The sequence below is a fragment of the Salmo salar genome, chromosome 16 (assembly GCF_965601325.2).
Source record: "Salmo salar chromosome 16, fSalSal1, whole genome shotgun sequence".
Lineage (NCBI taxonomy): Eukaryota > Metazoa > Chordata > Actinopteri > Salmoniformes > Salmonidae > Salmo > Salmo salar.
The window spans coordinates 23,521,749-23,539,356 of NC_138306.1; the positions used below are offsets into that span (position 1 = coordinate 23,521,749).

The following is a 17,608-nucleotide window of genomic DNA, read 5'->3' on the forward strand; positions in this document are numbered from 1 at the left end:
CGTCTGGGACCTGTTGGATTGGAGGGTGAGGGCTAGGGCCATTCCCCCCCCAGACATGTCCGGGAACTTGCAGGTGCCTTGGTGGAAGAGTGGGGTAACATCTCACAGCAAGAACTGGCAAATCTGGTGCAGTCCATGAGGAGGAGATGTACTATAGTACTTAATGCAGCTAGTGGCCACACCAGATACTGACTGTTACTTTTGATTTTGACTCCCCCTTTGTTCAGGGACACATTATTCAATTTATATTAGTCACATGTCTGTGGAAATTGTTCAGTTTATGTTTCAGTTGTTGAATCTTGTTATGTTCATACAAATATTTACACATGTTAAGTTTGCTGAAAATAAACGCAGTTGACAGTGAGAGGACGTTTCTTTTTTTGCTGAGTTATCTCATACACATACATACATACATACATACATACATACATACATACATACATACATACATACATACATATATACATACATACATACATACATACATACATACATACATACATACATACATACATACATACATACATACATACATACACTACCGTTCAAAAGTGTTTGGTCACTTAGAAATGTCCTTGTTTTTGAAAGAAAATCACATTTTTTGTCCATTAAAATAACATCAAATTGATCAGAAATACAGTGTAGACATTGTTAATGTTGTAAATGACTAAACGGCAGATTTTTAAGGGAATATCTACATAGGCGTACAGAGGCCCATTATCAGCAACCATCACTCCTGTGTTCCAATGGCACGTTGTGTTAGCTATTCCAAGTTTATCATTTTAAAAGGCGAATTGATCATTAGAAGACCCTTTTGCAATTATGTTAGCACAGCTGAAAACTGTTGTTCTGATTAAAGGATCAATAAAACTGGCCTTCTTTAGACTAGTTGAGTATCTGGAGCATCAGCATTTGTGGGTTTGATTACAGGTTCAAAATGGCTAGAAACAAAGCACTTTCTTCTGAAACTCGTTAGTCTATTTTTGTTCTGAGAAATTAAGACTATTCCATGCGAGAAATTGCCAAGAAACTGAAGATCTCATACAACGCTGTGACTACTCCCTTCACGAAACAGTGCAAACTGGCTCTAACCAGAATAGAAAGAGGAGTGGGAGGCCCTGGTGCACAACTGAGCAAGAGGACAAGTACATTGGAGTGCCTAGTTTGAGAAACAGACGCCTCACAAGTCCTCAACTGGCAGCTTCATTAAATAGTACCCGTAAAACACCAGTCTCAACGTCAACAGTGAAGAGGCAACTCCCGGATGCTGGCCTTCTAGGCAGAGTTGCAAAGAAAAAGCCATATTTCAGACTGGCCAATAAAAAGAAAAGAAAAGATTAAGCTGGGCAAAATAACACAGACACTGGACAGAGGAACTCTGCCTAGAACTCTGCCTACCCCTAAACAAAAAAAAGTGCTTTACGGTAATTACTCTTGCTTTTGGCATCAAACAGGCAATGAAAACGTTGAAAATTTGACTAATGAAAAAGTAATAAAGAGATCCAAGTGACTGTGACTATTGTCTGTCTGTCTGTTACTGGAGGAGGCAGTCAGGTTCTAGGTTAAAGGTCCAATGCAGATGGTTATATCTCAATATCAAATAATTGGTGGGTAACAACTAAGTACCTTACTGTGATTGTTTTCAATTCAAATGGTAAAAAAATAAACAAAAATAGCTTTTTAGCAAAGAGCCATTTCTCAAGCAATAATTTTGCTAAGACTGTCTGAGTGGGGAGGGAAAAACAGAAAACTAGCTTTAATAGGCAGAGAGGTTTGGAACTATTTCTTATTGTTCTATTAACTAATTTAGCCGCATGGTGATCTAGTTTTTGACTGCACACCACAGATGATTATGGATGGGACATGCCTTTTGGCTTAGCATACTCACAATGATGCACAGACACCAGAGATAAATCCAAATCTCCCCAAAAGCTTTAATGGCCAGATCTCACTATTTGCACCAAGCTGTCTCCTCCTTTCCAGAGACCAATTTCACTGAAGAGGCTAATAGCGTTTCGCACCAGGCAACCACACCACAGCCTCATTTATAAACTAGCCCACCAAATAAGTTCAACAGTGACGCTGACGGAAAGGACAATGAGAGTTTGTTTTATCATTTTGATAAAACCATAAAAAAAAAAAAAAAAACACTGCAAGGAGAGATTACAAAAAAAACTTGATCTTATTGATGTTAGCCTTATTGTTGATATAAGGGTATTAAATATGAAGACTTGTACATAGACAGAGGCTGTGTGTAATGTACGTTCTCTAATGCTGTGCTTAGGCCTACATCCTGAGCGTCCAGTGTGCCATTCATCAACCTCTGATGCTTGTGACACTTTTATGAATATGCCCCCCCCCCCCATATGTCCACTCAGCAATCAAGGTCATGGAGCATGTTAATGGTTTAAGAACATTAGCTAATTTGTGGAGTTACATGCTTGTCCTTTAAATGCATACGAATATAGGAATGTATAGGTTTTGTGCAAACTACAATTATATAATTGTTTTAATGCCCTAAATTTTGTCAAGAAGCATGCTTCCATATCCCATAAAAGGCCACACATCCCTTCCCAATAAGAGCCTCACCAGCTTTTCTGTAGAGAGGTAGAGCTCCACCAGCATGTCAGAGTCCTTGTAAGCAGCAGGGGTTGGGTTCATATGACCAGACCCACTCAGCTAAGTCACCAGTACCTTCTCTGTGCCCGGCCGCGCCAAAGGTACAGAGTCCTGGGAACAACTCATCGCTCACGGACACCTGGAAGCAATTAAATAAAGGTGAATAATAATAATATGTTAGTGAAAGCATCAACATATTTATGTGTGTGAGATGTGTCTACTGTAACTGCAATGGAAACCATTGAAGAATATAGCTAAGATACTAAAAACAAAGCACATAAAATGTGACATTGCTAGCTAGCGCCACTTCTACTGGTGTATCTAACATACTTGTTGCATAAATTCCTAAACAAGACATTCTATTTGAGGCATATTGTCAGAAGAAGTCGCTCGTCTGGCTATTTGGTTAGTTAGCCTTGTTAGTCAGCTAGCTGACATCCCACACTTAGGGGTTGGCGCTGCTGGCTTGAGTATGAAAAGAAGCTCGCTAACTTCTCAATATCATACAAATGTGTTGATTGGCTGCAGATAACAAATTAATTTAAAAGTCCAAATGGAATCACAAATAACTTTTCATTTTGGTTATCCACCAATACCCAATGTCGTATTTTATCTTACCTTAGATAGCTAGCTACATTCGTAAACGTGTGAAGTGCACATTCTTCAGAGAACATTTGCAAAGACACGCACAAGTTTGCTTGGCAACGGCAAATGACTTCCTGGATACGGTGATAAAGAGGGCTTTACCCCTTGGGATATGTAGTCTAAAGTGTATTTTTTTAATCGCATGATCGATAACACTACGATGATAAGTTACCACACATTAATATTAAACATACAATACTAAAGCTCACAGGTTTACTTTATCTGACTGGGCTATGGTTCGAAAATGTGAAACGCATAAATCACGTTAAGATAGGGTACTACGGAATTTGTAGTTGTAATTCTGTATGCCCACACTGCCACTTTTATATTTTGAAGTTATACGGAAACCGCCCAATGTGCTAACTAACGATGGTCAAAACAGGCAACTGAACTGTTCTCGCCGGGGCGGTTCATACAGGGCTGGGCGTGGGCTCTAACAGTCTCCTCTCCCTATTCGAAGCACATTGTTCGCCGTGAGCTAACCTCGCATACAACACTGAACGAATGCTTTGATACATTTCACTTAAAATTGCAGTATCTGGAATAACAACATACATTTCTGTTGTCGAAAACTATTGAGAGACATTCGTTGAGGAAACACCATCTGGACTTCAACGCTTGGAACGCTCAGAAGCTACTGAGTAATAATACATTGTTTCCAGTTGACCACCTCACCCTCTTGATAATTAGGGTAGAGCTCTGCTTATTGTAAGTATTCCGTGCACATTTTCACCTTTTACACAAATGTATGATTTTTGAAATGTGTCGCTCAACGTTGTTTGTGCACTGACCAGGGAACCCATACAGGGGACCAAAATGTGCTACAACTGCTCGAGCTCGTTCACACCGCCACCACTGCGGCGCACCTTTACATTTTGTGTTTTTACGACGTCATTCACGCCTGCATCAGGCTGTCTCGTTGGCAAGCACAACATTGGGAAGTGTAGCCTAACGTTTCGCCAAACAAACTGCTATTTCCGTGATCATTGACGCAACATATTGCTATATAATTTGTTTACTACTATTTTCTCAAATATAGGCTATATTTAGTTCGTAGGCAAAATCCCGGCTCGCCGCCTAAACTTCACGGACAGGAGAGGATCATTTAATGCCGATATGTAAACTAAACCATGGATCACATTTTCATTGTCAAGAAATTCAAGTGTTAAGCTGTTGCCATTTTTTTTGTATGTTATGGCCAGTCAATGAGCGCTCCACAGCCGCCCTGCGGCTGTAGTTTGTAGACCACACAGACACGGGTGACGCCCAGTCACAGTGAAAACCGAATTGGAGCACTGCGGAAGTTGCATTCCATTACTAGGCGTTTGATTAAGAACGCGATTCCATTCCGACGTGCTTGGTCATGGTCCAGGAATAACTGATTTCTAGGCTAGAGACAGTTGGTTATGCCGCGTTCAAGACAACTGGGAACTCGGAAGAAAAAAACTATCTCCGACTGGGAAAAATACTTTTGAATGATCGTCCAAACTATAGACATTATTGCAGCGTTCAAAACAACCGGGAACTCGGACATCATAGATTTCAGTGAGTATAAGACAACTTGGAACTAAAAAAAAATTTAAATTAAAAAACGATCTACGACAGAAAAGTCATTTTAAACAGTCATCCATCTCGAAATTCCAAGTCGGAAACTTGGGCATCTTTCTAGAGCTCCGACATTCCGACTTGAAAATATCAGATCTCATGATTTAACCTTGTTTTTTTCAGAGTTCCCAGTTGTCTTGAAAGCACCATAAAACCAGTAGATAGGGATAACGCTGACGTCATCCACGTATTCCTATGGAAATCTCCCGGCGGGCCTGAATACGGAAGTATTTGAATTTGAAGCGAGCCATATTGCTGAATGGCACCCAAACATTTCTAAGGGTTATGGTGAAATTGGCCGTAACTAGCAAAGGATCATGGTCGATGTAGTCGTTTTCATCCTGCCTGAGAGTTAAATGGCGTCTCCTCATAGCCTGCAAGCCTGTGGTTGGTCCGTCAACATGTGGTCCTGTATGATGATAAATGTAGTAGTCAGAATGGATCACTATTTAATTCAATATCTTGATTTGTAGCAAACTTTAAAATAATTCACTGTGGGTATTGAACTTGATCATAAACAAATTTTAGATCTGAAAACGGACATCCAACATTTTTTGGGGCCTTTCTGGTGATCGTAATTTACAAAGGCTTTCTAGGGTAGACCAGGACTTTTGGCACTGCTAGGTTGCTACGCAGTAGCCGACCAGCAGCGCTCATGACTCCACGCACCAGACCGGACACTGGGGGGCCTGCAACCAACTCGGAATTCCAAATCAGAAACTCTTGCTTCTTTCTAGAGCTCTGATTTTTTTTAAATTTAAATTTCAACCTGAAGATCACTGATATCATGATTGGCCCTTTTATTTTTATTTTTTTACTACTATCAGTCCTACCAGACAAAAATGTCACAAGTTTGTCTATGTTGTCTAGCTTACATTCAAAGTTTAGGCATAGAGTAAGTTACATGTGAAACAATATTTTTGAGTAGCCTGACGTTGAAACGAAAGAAAAGCATGGTATTGCGTGTAGTCTATATGTATATAGCCCACACAAGGCTAAATATAACGCTCATTCAACAACATTGCTACTCCCTATCTATGCCTGCCAAAGTGTAGCAACTCTCACCGGGTTTCCACTAGATAGCACAGCCACAAAGTCAAAATTGACTGTATAGTAAAAATTCCTAAAAACAGCTTGGTCTTAATTTAAGGTTAGGCATAAAGTTAGCTGTGTGGTTGAGGTTAGGTTTAAAGGCAACCCAAGTGGGCTGGGTTTATGACTTTGGCAGTAGTAACTAATGACGACCCTCTCACCGCCCCTCAGTGGGGTATGACATCATCCGTGTAGTGTTGACCAAGAGATTTAAGGTAAATCCACACTACAGAGACGGAAGCTACGGAGCGTAGCGCAGTGTTGTAATGTCGTTTTTGGTCACAAAAGCGGCGACTCCTTGTAATACGCTCCGGCATTTGACACAGTTTTTTGCTAACTGGAAATTGAGAAGCGCCATATCATTCCTTGCAAAGACTTGAGGGGCAGTATTGAGTGAGGTTTGCAATGGAAGTCCCGCCCTGTATCTAAATCACATCCCTTCAGATATAAACACAGAAAAGATGGAAGTGCTGCTACTTCGCTGCAACTGCTATTCTACTTGCAAGCATCCTTTTTTTGTGCTTTTATTTCAACATTTGCTACCCGCAATTATGCCTGTCCAGTTTTGAGGAGTGTCTGCAAGGAGGTGAGACGATACGATAACCTCTACAATCCTTCAATGCAGTTGTATTCAGACAAGAACGAAAAAGATAACCGCTGGAGGGAGATATCACAGAATTGGAACAAGGATACTGATATCAAAGAAAAATGGAGTATGATTCGGGACCGGTATGTTTGCAATCAGAAAAAGGTGAAGGAGACAAGGAGTGTGGCTTCGTGTTTACGTGAAACATCATTGTCAGACATATGCCAGATATGGCATGTACTCTTGTCATGCAGCTGAGTACTTTTGAACAGTGTATGTTTTGATCTTATGTTTAGCAGACCTAGTTAGAACATGTGAAGTCATCTCGTTTCTGGATGGGAGAAATTGTAAGTTGGAAATATCCTGTGCCTGTTTTTGTTATCATAATGATTAGCAGGGCCAGTTTAAACATCTGAAAACAGACACTGTGTGTCTGCTAGTTAGATTGGGATGTATATCAAATCAGTTATTTTGTGTGAGCATTTTAACTCAAAATGGGCCAATGGAGATTGCTGCTTATAGGCGTTGAGAGAGGGATTGCATTGTAGACAGAACTGAGCCCCGAGGGCCCATCTACAGGTGGTTCATCGCCCATTGATTCATCATGTCCCCGGACTAGTTCATCACGTCCCCGGACCCTCTCACTAATGCCTAATGCTCTCTGCCCTGGCACTCCATCAAACTCCACCCAGCTCCAGTGGCCGGACGAGGATGACAGCGGAGGATCCTTAGGACACTGACATTGTGTCCTCTTGTGATCGTCACCCGGGGGAAAAATAAAAAATATAGAGCAAAAGGTCTGACAATGTCTTTGTCTGGTTATTGGCACTTGTGACAGAAAACAATTCTGTTTTCTTAATTAGTCACTCAGTAAACTTGTACTGCTTTGCACATGAGCTATGTGAAGTAGATGAGGTTAATGTCTTGGAGGTCTGTCCTTATTCTATACTGCTGGACAGTCATTCTCACCTATTTACCATAGTAGGAAAGTTCTCATTGAAATGTTGAAAGGCCACTACACATAACACAAGGTTGTACATGTAAATGTGTTGTGGGTCTAGCCTTAAAAGAATATGACAAACTAAAACAACACGAGGATGAAGTGACTGTTATTATTGTACTCTTTATTGTGATTAGTAAAGTGTGAATAAGATAAAGGCCAAAATCCAAACGGCGAAGCTAAGTGTGTCGCTCACAACATGACCTAGAAACAGACATCACCCAGAGGAAGAGAACATATGTCCGCCCATGTTTTCCGTACCACACCAACATTTTGAACATTTATTGTAGGGTGCCACGTGTGATGGCAGCATCTTGGAAAGACACTCAACCAGCTGATATGAGGAAGTAGTCCTTTAGGTTATTGCGCACATCAAGGCCAGCAGAACCTTTTCGAATAAATAATCATTTCCGTTAGCCTTCATGTTCCCGTTCAATACTATTGTGTACTGTAACAACTGTGTAGCCTATGCTTTGGACATAGGCCCCAATCCTCTTATTGGGATGCCAGATCACTTTTATGAGGCATATAATTACAAGTTCTATATTGGTATAATTTTCACACCATATATAATTAGTCATATGCATTTAGCGTATCTACATGGATATGGTCACATCAGGTTTACTCTGTGGGAATGCCTCGTCTCCCACTTAGACATACCGTAATTTCCGGACTATTAAGCGCACCTGAATATAAGCCGCACCCACTGAATAAAAAAAATATATATATATTATTTTGAACATAAATAAGCCACACATGTCTATAAGCCGCAGGTGCCTACCGGTACATTGAAACAAATGAACTTTACACAGGCTTTAACGAAACACGGTTTGTAACAAAAATAAATAGCCTTTAACGAAATACGGCTTGTAACAAAAAATAAATAGGCTTTAACAAAACACGGCTTGTAATAAAAAATTAGCAGTAAGCTTTAGTTGTCTTTTTGCACTGAGTCAGTTCCTCGCGCTGCTGTTTCCAACGTCTTATCATCGACTCATTAAGACCAAGCTCCCGTGCAGCAGCTCTATTTCCTTTTCCAACAGCCAGATCAATCGCCTTCAACTTGAAAGCTGCATCATATGCATTTCTCTGTGTCTTTGCCATGATGAGGGTGACAAAATGACTACCGTACTCAGAATGATGGGAAGTTTGAGAGCGCTCGATTTAATCTAAACAGTAAATATAAAAGTTTTGACCTTAACCCGTTCGGCAATTTCATTGGTCTAATGAAAGCTTCATGCCGCCAAAAAACTGAGCACGTCACAGAATGTGGGAAATGAAAGCGGGAAAAATCCATATATTAGCTGTGTCATTGTTTAAGCCGCGAGGTTCAAAGCGTGGGGAAAATGTTGAGGCTTATAGTCCGGAATTTACGGTATGTGCTCTGTGTTTGGGTCCCCGGTATGCACTCCGGCCTTGGTAGCTGCAATGAGTTGGGAGCCGACCATGCTTCGCGAGAAGATTCCCACGTCTCCCTCCTAACCGTATGCACCCATGTCGATCATAATGAAGCAGTACTTTCATCGCAAACTGCAATTAGTACCATTGAGAAAAAGCCCTTGTAGTTGTGGTACTCGTTGCCTGAGTTTTCCGTCGACAGCTCCTGCACACAACTAATAATTCCAACGATCCCAAAACTCAGCCCATTTTGTCCCATTTTGCCATGGAGGGATGAGCAACAAAATCCTCCTTCAGGACATACCAGATAGCCTGGCACTGTGATTATGGCACACAATGTTGATATTTTAGTTTATAACTTGCTGCGATACTTTGTGTGCTGCCACTCGCTAAAAACCGAAGGGTCATAGCCAGCCTTTCTGCAGCATTTAGCTATGGACAAGCTCGTCCCTTCCTGTAGAGTTCACTGGACGAACATACCATTTTCTCCCATTTTTTTGTTTTTATCTCTCCTCCTGAGTAGTAAGAGCAGTTCAAGGTCTTCCAATTCGTAGAGCGACATGTTTGCTTCTGCAACTAGTTAAATCCTTAAGAAGTGTCTGGGCCTCCTGAGTGGCGCAGCGGTCTAAGGCACTGCATCCGGGTTCGATCCTAAGCTGTGTCGCAGCCGGCCGCGACCAGAAGACCCATGAGGCAGCGCACAATTGGCCCAGCGTCGTCCGGGTTAGGGGAGGGTTTGGCTGGTTTGTCCTAGTCTCATCACGCTCTAGCGACGACTCCTTGTGGCCGCCAGGCGCATGCACGCTGACTTCAGGTCGCCAGCTGTACGGTTTTTCCTCTGACACATTGATGCGGCTGGCTTCCGGGTTAAGCGAGCAGTGTGTCAAGAAGCAGTGCAGCTTGGCGGGTCGTGTTTCGGTGGTTGCATGGCTCTCGACCTTCATCTCTCCCGAGTTCATACAGGAGTTGCAGCTATGGGACAAGACTGTAACTACCAATTGGATATCATGAAATTGGGGTGGGGGGTGGGGGGGGTGGGGGGGGAATAGGTAAAAAGTACACAATAGAACACCATACTAGCTAGTATTTGTAAACAAAAGGCACATAACACCGGATCCGGAAGTTCAAATGTCATCACTAGCTATGGTCAGAGTGCCTCGGACCCTCTTGCTTGGTAAGCTACTCTGACATCCCAAGCCCCCTAGTAGATATACACTACACAAGGCAGACTTCCTCTCTGGGAATGCAGAAGTGCACGCTGCTCCAAAAACATCTGACTCCGCCCATGCACACGCAGGCACGTTGATCGCTGGAGTGATGTCTGTAGAGACCTTTATTGATTACATATTTTCACACTGTATAATCATACATGTCATTCATTGCAGGTCAGTTTCACACATTGTCAGTCATCGGGTGTTTTGATTATGACTTCCTATTTTTGTTTATGATGTTGATGCTTATTAGTAATACAGTAGCCTAGCGGTGCTTAGTAATACAGTACACTGAAATATGAGTGGATGACAAAATCAGTGGTCTGATAAAGAATGATTCGTGAAGCATGACTCATGTCATCAATACCCCATGAGTAACAGGTTAATACAAAAAATAATGATGCCAATGGAAGGTCTCTACTCATTTACACTCAAGCTAGATAAACCATTGATTTGGACACGGTCAAATTTAGAAAGGGTTCCATTCACATAACGGGTATTAAGGTGGTTTGTTACATTTGATGAGGGGTAGCCGAAGCTACCTGAGGGACAAGGCCCCTCTAATGCTTGGGCATGTTGCTTTGTGTTAGGGATTGTTGACTAATGGATTGAATGGTTGGTCTTCCAGCTGCTTCCTATTGTCATAGAGCTGAATAGAGAGAGACTCTGTACACTGATGGTCCTGTCTCGTGTGTGTGTGTGTGTGTGTGTGTGAGATGATCCCTGGTTAACAACCTAAAAGGAGGACCCAGCAGGGAAAAAGGTCATATTTTGCTAAGAGGCTGTCTATTTTGAGGCTAGGGCCCTCACTTCTATTCTCTTCTACACACAGCATTTTATTGGGGAGAAGAGGGCACTGTACTCTCACTCATTTACCACTCCCCCTCCTTTCTGGCCTCCAAGGATCTTGATTAGTTGACTGACTGAAAACTGTCACCTTATTCATAGGAGATGCAGGCTTCTATCTTCACATTGTGTTCTAATGGATGAGCCATAAATGTAATGGGGTTACTCACCATCCAGGGCTCCCATTATCCATCCCTAAAAGATAGGGTTCGATACTGTTAGCAAGCAAATAGATCCAAGTTGGCTAAAGATTAGCTGGCTAATCACTAGCATGTGAGCTTGATTGTTGATGAGACCTGTGTTGATTTTCTGTAAGCCAATACCCGCTACAAAAAGTTAGTCATTATTAGTGAATGTGCATTATGTGTGGTTCTAGTAAATTTGTAAAAAAAAAAAAACATATTCTCATTGACTTGAAAGCCAGATCAGTGATTATTTCAAAATAAATTATTAGTGGGTCTTAAGGTTGTGGAAGGCTTATATTCAGCCTAGGTATAACTTCACAAGCCCTGAATTCATTAGATTATTGCTGACTGTTTTAAATGTGATGTATTTGACCTTTTTATTGTACAACTTTTATTTACCGTAATTTACGGACTATTAAGCGCACCTGAATATAAGCCGCACCCACTGAATTTTATTTTATTTTATTTTTTATTTTGAACATAAATAAGCCGCACATGTCTATAAGCTGCAGGTGCCTACCAGTACATTGAAACAAATTAACTTTACACAGGCTTTAACGAAACACAGCTTGTAACAAAAATAAATAGGCTTTAACGAAACACGGCTTGTAACAAACAAACAAAAAATGTGCAGTAAGCTTTAGTTGTCTTTTTGCACTGAGTCAATTCCTCATGCTGCTGTTTCCAGCGTCTTATCATCGACTCATTAAGACCAAGCTCCCGTGCAGCAGCTCTATTTCCTTTTCCAACAGCCAGATCAATCGCCTTCAACTTGAAAGCTGCATCATATGCATTTTTCCGTGTCTTTGCCATGATAAGGGTGACAAAATGACTACCGTACTCAGATTGATGGGAAGTTTGAGAGTGCTCGATTTAATCTAAACAGTAAACAAAAAAGTTTTGACCTTAACCCGTTCGGCAATTTCATTGGTCTAATGAAAGCTTCATGCCGCCAAAAACTGAGCACGTCACAGAATGTGTTTATAAAAAAAAAAAAAAAAAAAATCCATATATTAGCCGCGTCATTGTTTAAGCCGTGAGGTTCAAAGCCTGGGAAAAAAGTTGCAGTTTATAGTCCGTAATTTACGGTAGGTATTTAAAAAAATATATAATAATAATCAAGGTATACAGTGCATTCTTAAAGTATTCAGATCCCTTGACTATTTCCACATTTTGCTACGTTACAACCTTATACCCTGACTACACCGTGCGTGGCCATTGCAATATAAATGTAGAAATCTATACTATTGCACCCACACTGCTCGCGCGTGCCAATAAGTGTCTGCGTTGCCAAGGGCTAAAACATACGTCAGTTCTATTTGTGATGCAGATCTCGCTGCAAATCCTGCCTCTCCCATCTCCTCATTGGTATATAGAAGCAGGTACCCATGTGCCATCTCCTCATTCGTTATACCCACGTGGGTGACTGAAAGACTAATGAGGTCAGTGGCGGTAATGCACCTAATTTATGAAAGTTACCAATCACAATATAAAGTCCAGAGAATAAAAAGCCTGGAAGGAGGAGAGATGACGAGAAACGATTCGGTTGACCGTTTTATGTGTGGATTAATTGTTGGAGTAGAGGACCTTGTGCATTTCAGGTAAAATAACAACTCAATGTTTATATCCCAGGACAAATTAGCTAGCAACAGCAAGCTAGCTAAATATGACAAATTAGCTAGCAAGTGCAAGCTAGCTAGCTAAATTGCCATAAATGTTTAATGCTTTTCGACCTGTCCCCAAATTAATGTAATTGGTTCAGAGTTTGTTTTGATATTTTAACCTGCGTGTCATGATCGCATTTGGTGTGGGGGGACAAAATACATTTATGCACGATCAACCGGTTTGTGTTCCGTGTTATTCTAAAATTGATGAGGAAATGTTTTATTTAATACATCTACACACAATACACGATAATGACAAAACCAAAACAGTTTTTTAGAAATGTTTGATAATTTATTACAAATAAAAAAACAGCCTCCTTATTTACATAAGTATTCAGACCCTTTGCTATGAGACTTGAAATTGAGCTCGGGTGCATCCTGTTTCCATTGATCATCCTTGATGTTTCTACAACTTGATTGGTCAATTCATTGGACCAGATTTGGCTGGCACACACCTGTCTATGTAAGGTCCCACAGTTGACAGTGCATGTCAGAGCAAAATCTGCAGCATTGAAGGTCCCCAACAACACAGTGGCCTCCATCATTCTTTGGAACCGCCAAGGCTTCCTAGAGCTGGCTGCCATGCCAAACTGAGCAATTGGGGGAGAAGGGCCTTGGTCAGGGAGGTGACCAAGAACCTGATGGTCACTCTGACAGTGCTCCAGAGTTCCTCTGTGGAGTTGGGAGAACCTTCCAGAAGGACAACCATCTCTGCAGCACTCCACCAATCAAGCCTTTTATGGTAGTGGAGAGATGGAAGCCACTATTCAGTTTAAGGCACATGACAGCCCACTTGGAGTTTGCCAAAAGGCACGTAAAGGATGAAACCAAGATTGAACTATTTTGCCTGAATTCCACGCATCACATCTGGAGGAAATCTGGCACTATCCCTACGGTGAAGCATAGTGGTGGCAGCATTTTGCTGTAGGGATTTTTTTTCAGCAGCAGGGACTGAGAGACTAGTCAGGATCGAGGGAAAGATGAACAGAGCAAAGTGCAGAGATCCTTGATGAAAAGCGGGTCCAGAGCTCTCAGGACCTCAGACTGGGGTGAAGGTTCACCTTCCAACAGGACAATGACCCAAAGAACACAGCCAAGACAAAGCAGGAGTGGCTTCGTGACAAGTCTCTGAATGTCCTTGAGTGGCCCAGCCAGAGCCCGGACTTGAACCCGATCGAAACATCTCTGGAGAGACCTGAAAAGAGCTATGCAGATAAGCTCCCCATTCAATCTGACAGAGATTGAGAGGATCCGCAGAGAATAATGTGATAAAGTCTGCAAATACAGGTGTGCGAAGCTTAGAGCTTCATACTCAAGACTCGAGGTTGTAATCGCTGCCAAAGCTGCTTCAACCATGTACTGAGTAAAGTTTCTTAATACTTATGTGAATGTGACATTTCAGTTTTATTTTTTCCTCACATTTTATGTACATTTGTTTAAAAACCTGTTTTTGCTTTGTCATTATAGGGTATTGTGTGTATTAATCCATTTTAGAACAAGGCAGTAACGTAACAAAATGTGGAAAAAGTCAAGGGGTCTGAATACCTTTTGGAATGCACTGTGAATTGCCTAATACGTTTTTTTTTCTTTTAAATGGAACATTTTTAGGCCATATCTCCCAGCCCTATGCAACGGTGCCAGTGAAAATGTACCTGGTCACGTTAGTTTTTGTTTCACAATAAACCAACATTCTGAAAAGGCAACAACTGCACGGTTATGCCCCTCCCTGTTTGTCAGGACTCAATAATCTAGGCTAAATAATAGATTTTTTTTAAAAACGGATGGATTTCCGCCGCTGTTCGTTTTTTTGCCGATTCATATTTTTTTTAAATTCTTTATTTATCACACGCACATTGCACACAGCCTATAGATAATCTGTCGGGCAGAGACCGCGTGCAGCTTTCAAACAGCTGGTTGTTGTGTGGAGCGAAGACCGACAGTGGTAGGGGTAGGGAATATGATCCAAGTTATATCTACCAGTAAATGCTATGGCAAGAATGGGTATGCAAACCAGGTATTGAAAAAAATTTAAAGTCTTGGCTGAATTGCCCATTGTAAATATTGAACCATCATGGAATAGCCTAACATGAAAATCAGACATTTCCTCTAGTCTTGAGTCCTTGAAAATTCATGGAAGTTATGGTAGCCGATTTAGAAGTTCTACTACTCCCAATATAATTATTCCTTGATTTAATTTCTGATCAGTTTTTGTAGGCGCTTTTGTTTGTTAACCACCGTTTCAATTGAATGGTGTTGTGCTAGTCTGTTGCGCATGTTGCTGTAAAATCATTGAATGTTGGCTTCAACTTGGTTTCCATAGTGTTAAAAAAAAATTTGGGGGTCGCTTTCTCATTTTGAAACATGGTACAGTAACCCCTCAATAACTCTTCAACATCCCAAATGGCGAGACTGACTAGCTACCACATATGGACAGGCTTCATTAGTGTGTTTGTGTCGGGAGCATGCTGTCTATACTGAACAAAAAATATAAACGTAACATGCAGCAATGTAAAATATTTTTTACTGAGTTAGTTTATAGAAATAAATCAGTCAATTGAAAAATTCATTAGGCCTTAATCTATTGATTAAACATCACTGGGTAGGGGTGCAGCCAATCATAATGAGTTTTCCCCCACAAAATGGCGTTATTACAACAATGAAATATATAATGTTAAGTCCTCAAATTACAATATAAGTGCCTGGGAAAAGTCCTTGGCAGTCGTGGATTTTGACTTGCCGATGTCTGTATGAACCCAGTAGTTGCAAATGGAAGATAGCAGATGATTTTATTGAAGTTATGCACGCATCATTCGCTTTCCTGTCAGATCTTGACCTGGGACAGTTTTTTTTTTCTCATTTGGGGCCAGTAGCTTTGGCCTGGTGTGCTACTGGCAAATTTACCGGAATATCAAGCCCTGCTATAGGCTTCCCACCATGTCTACCACTTGCGTGGCCGTTAGCGTCGCTAATGATAGTATAACCATTTTCGGTTAGATGCAAAGGCAATTAAAAGGTAACTACAAAGTAGCCTATGCCAACCTTGCATAATCATGGTTATTTGCATCAATCCAGTGGCCATTTGTGGCTAAAGACACCCACTAGCCAAACAGCTGTCTGGCTGGTGCACACCTGAATTAAAGGTTAACTACACAAAAAATCTAAATATCTCATTTTTCCTAGACCTCAAATGGTGCCCTGATGTGGTTTAAGCATTGTTGTGGACTTTTCTATAAAAATAATAAGTGTGATTTTGAGAGTCAAAACCTGAAACATCAGACCTCCTTCCCACTTTTTTATTATTGTTTATTTTTTTGCTGTGGTATCGATTTTGCAGAAAAAAACACATGGCACTTAAAATAAAGTGCAATATTTATTTATTAAGTCTCTTTACTTTGCTGTTACAATAAATCAATGTAAGAACACTGGTTCTGTATGGAATGCATGCACATTTTATGGCACACATGCCAGGTCATTATGTTTTTTGTGCGACAATCACAAGTGGAAAAAGTTAGTGTAGAACCCTGAAAGGCCTGGCTAGTTACATCTCCCTTTGCAAATGGAGGGATTTTCTTAAGCTAAATTGTGTCAAGGCTTGGTTACATTGTGTTGTAGCATTGCAGCCAAGTCTCCTCTAGTGGCGCACTGAAGATGCCATTTACAGAGATGAAGTCATTTGTGTGTGTGTGTGTGTGCGCGTGCGGGGGGGGGGGGGGGGGGGGGGGGGTTGGCTCCATGGTGGTCGCTGTGTTCGATTGTGATCCGTCCCTAGAGAGGGTCGCCTTACCATCATCTCTCCATTAAAAATCTATTATCCCTGCAGTGGGCTTTTGGCTCTGCCAATATGGATCCTTTAACCAATTTAAGTGCTTTAGTTGAGAGGGGGGCTGCATGTGTAGACGCAGGAGGTCCGCTGTTAAGTTCTTTATCCTCGACATAGGATGGGTGGGACCGACAGCAGGACAATTCTTTGTTTTCAGGATGAAAGGTAGTCTCCCTCTCATCAGAAACTCGATTGAGTGGCAAAGAGTAGCCTACTAGTATCAAATCAATGCTGAATACAATTTATTTTCTGCCCGCGCGTACTGTGTCTATGCAGTGGGGTCTGAAATTATTGACACCCTTGATGAAGATGAGCAATAATAACGGTATAAAAATAACAAATTAAAATACTGAGCTATATTGTATGCTAAAAAGGGAAATTACATTATTTAATGTATACTAATACAATTGCTCAGAGAAAGAGATTTTGTTTAACAAGTAACCTCCCTCCCTAACCTCACCATTACCAATAACAGGAGAGGTTAGCATTTCTTGGGGATATGATCTTTCATTATTCTCAATTCATTCAGGATTATTCATAATTATGGTAGCGTCCACATTAATGTAGAAGTGTTTAGAAACATACAGTATTCTATTCTTATTTACCATTCATTTCTATTGGGCACACAATCTGAAACACATCCAAAAAGAACTGCAAATGCATCCAACAAATTTGTAGAGTGACAAGCTTGATGTGACTACAGAGTCACATGACTTGCTAGGAACATCAGGACAAATACTACATTTTTGAATACTTTATTTATAAGATTCTTTAAGTGTCAATTTTGACCTACCTCAAAAAAAAATTGTTCAAGTAATCTCTTGAACAATTTGTTTAAAATAATATAATTTCCCAATTTTTTGGGGAGCTTACAATATAGCTCAGTATTTTATTTATTTTATACAGAAATTAGCAATAATCTTTATTAACGGTATCA

General features: G+C 40.9%; 1 protein-coding gene across 1 annotated transcript in view; it reads left to right on the plus strand.

The window, feature by feature from the left end:
• Nucleotides 1-3,674: 3,674 nt before the first annotated feature.
• The window catches only part of LOC106573361 (GTPase HRas), a 40,054-nt gene continuing 26,120 nt past the window's right edge, over nucleotides 3,675-17,608 (plus strand). The window contains exon 1 of the mRNA XM_014148345.3: nucleotides 3,675-3,972. The gene's annotated coding sequence lies outside the window, so the exon portion shown is untranslated. The remainder of the gene's footprint in view (nucleotides 3,973-17,608) is intronic.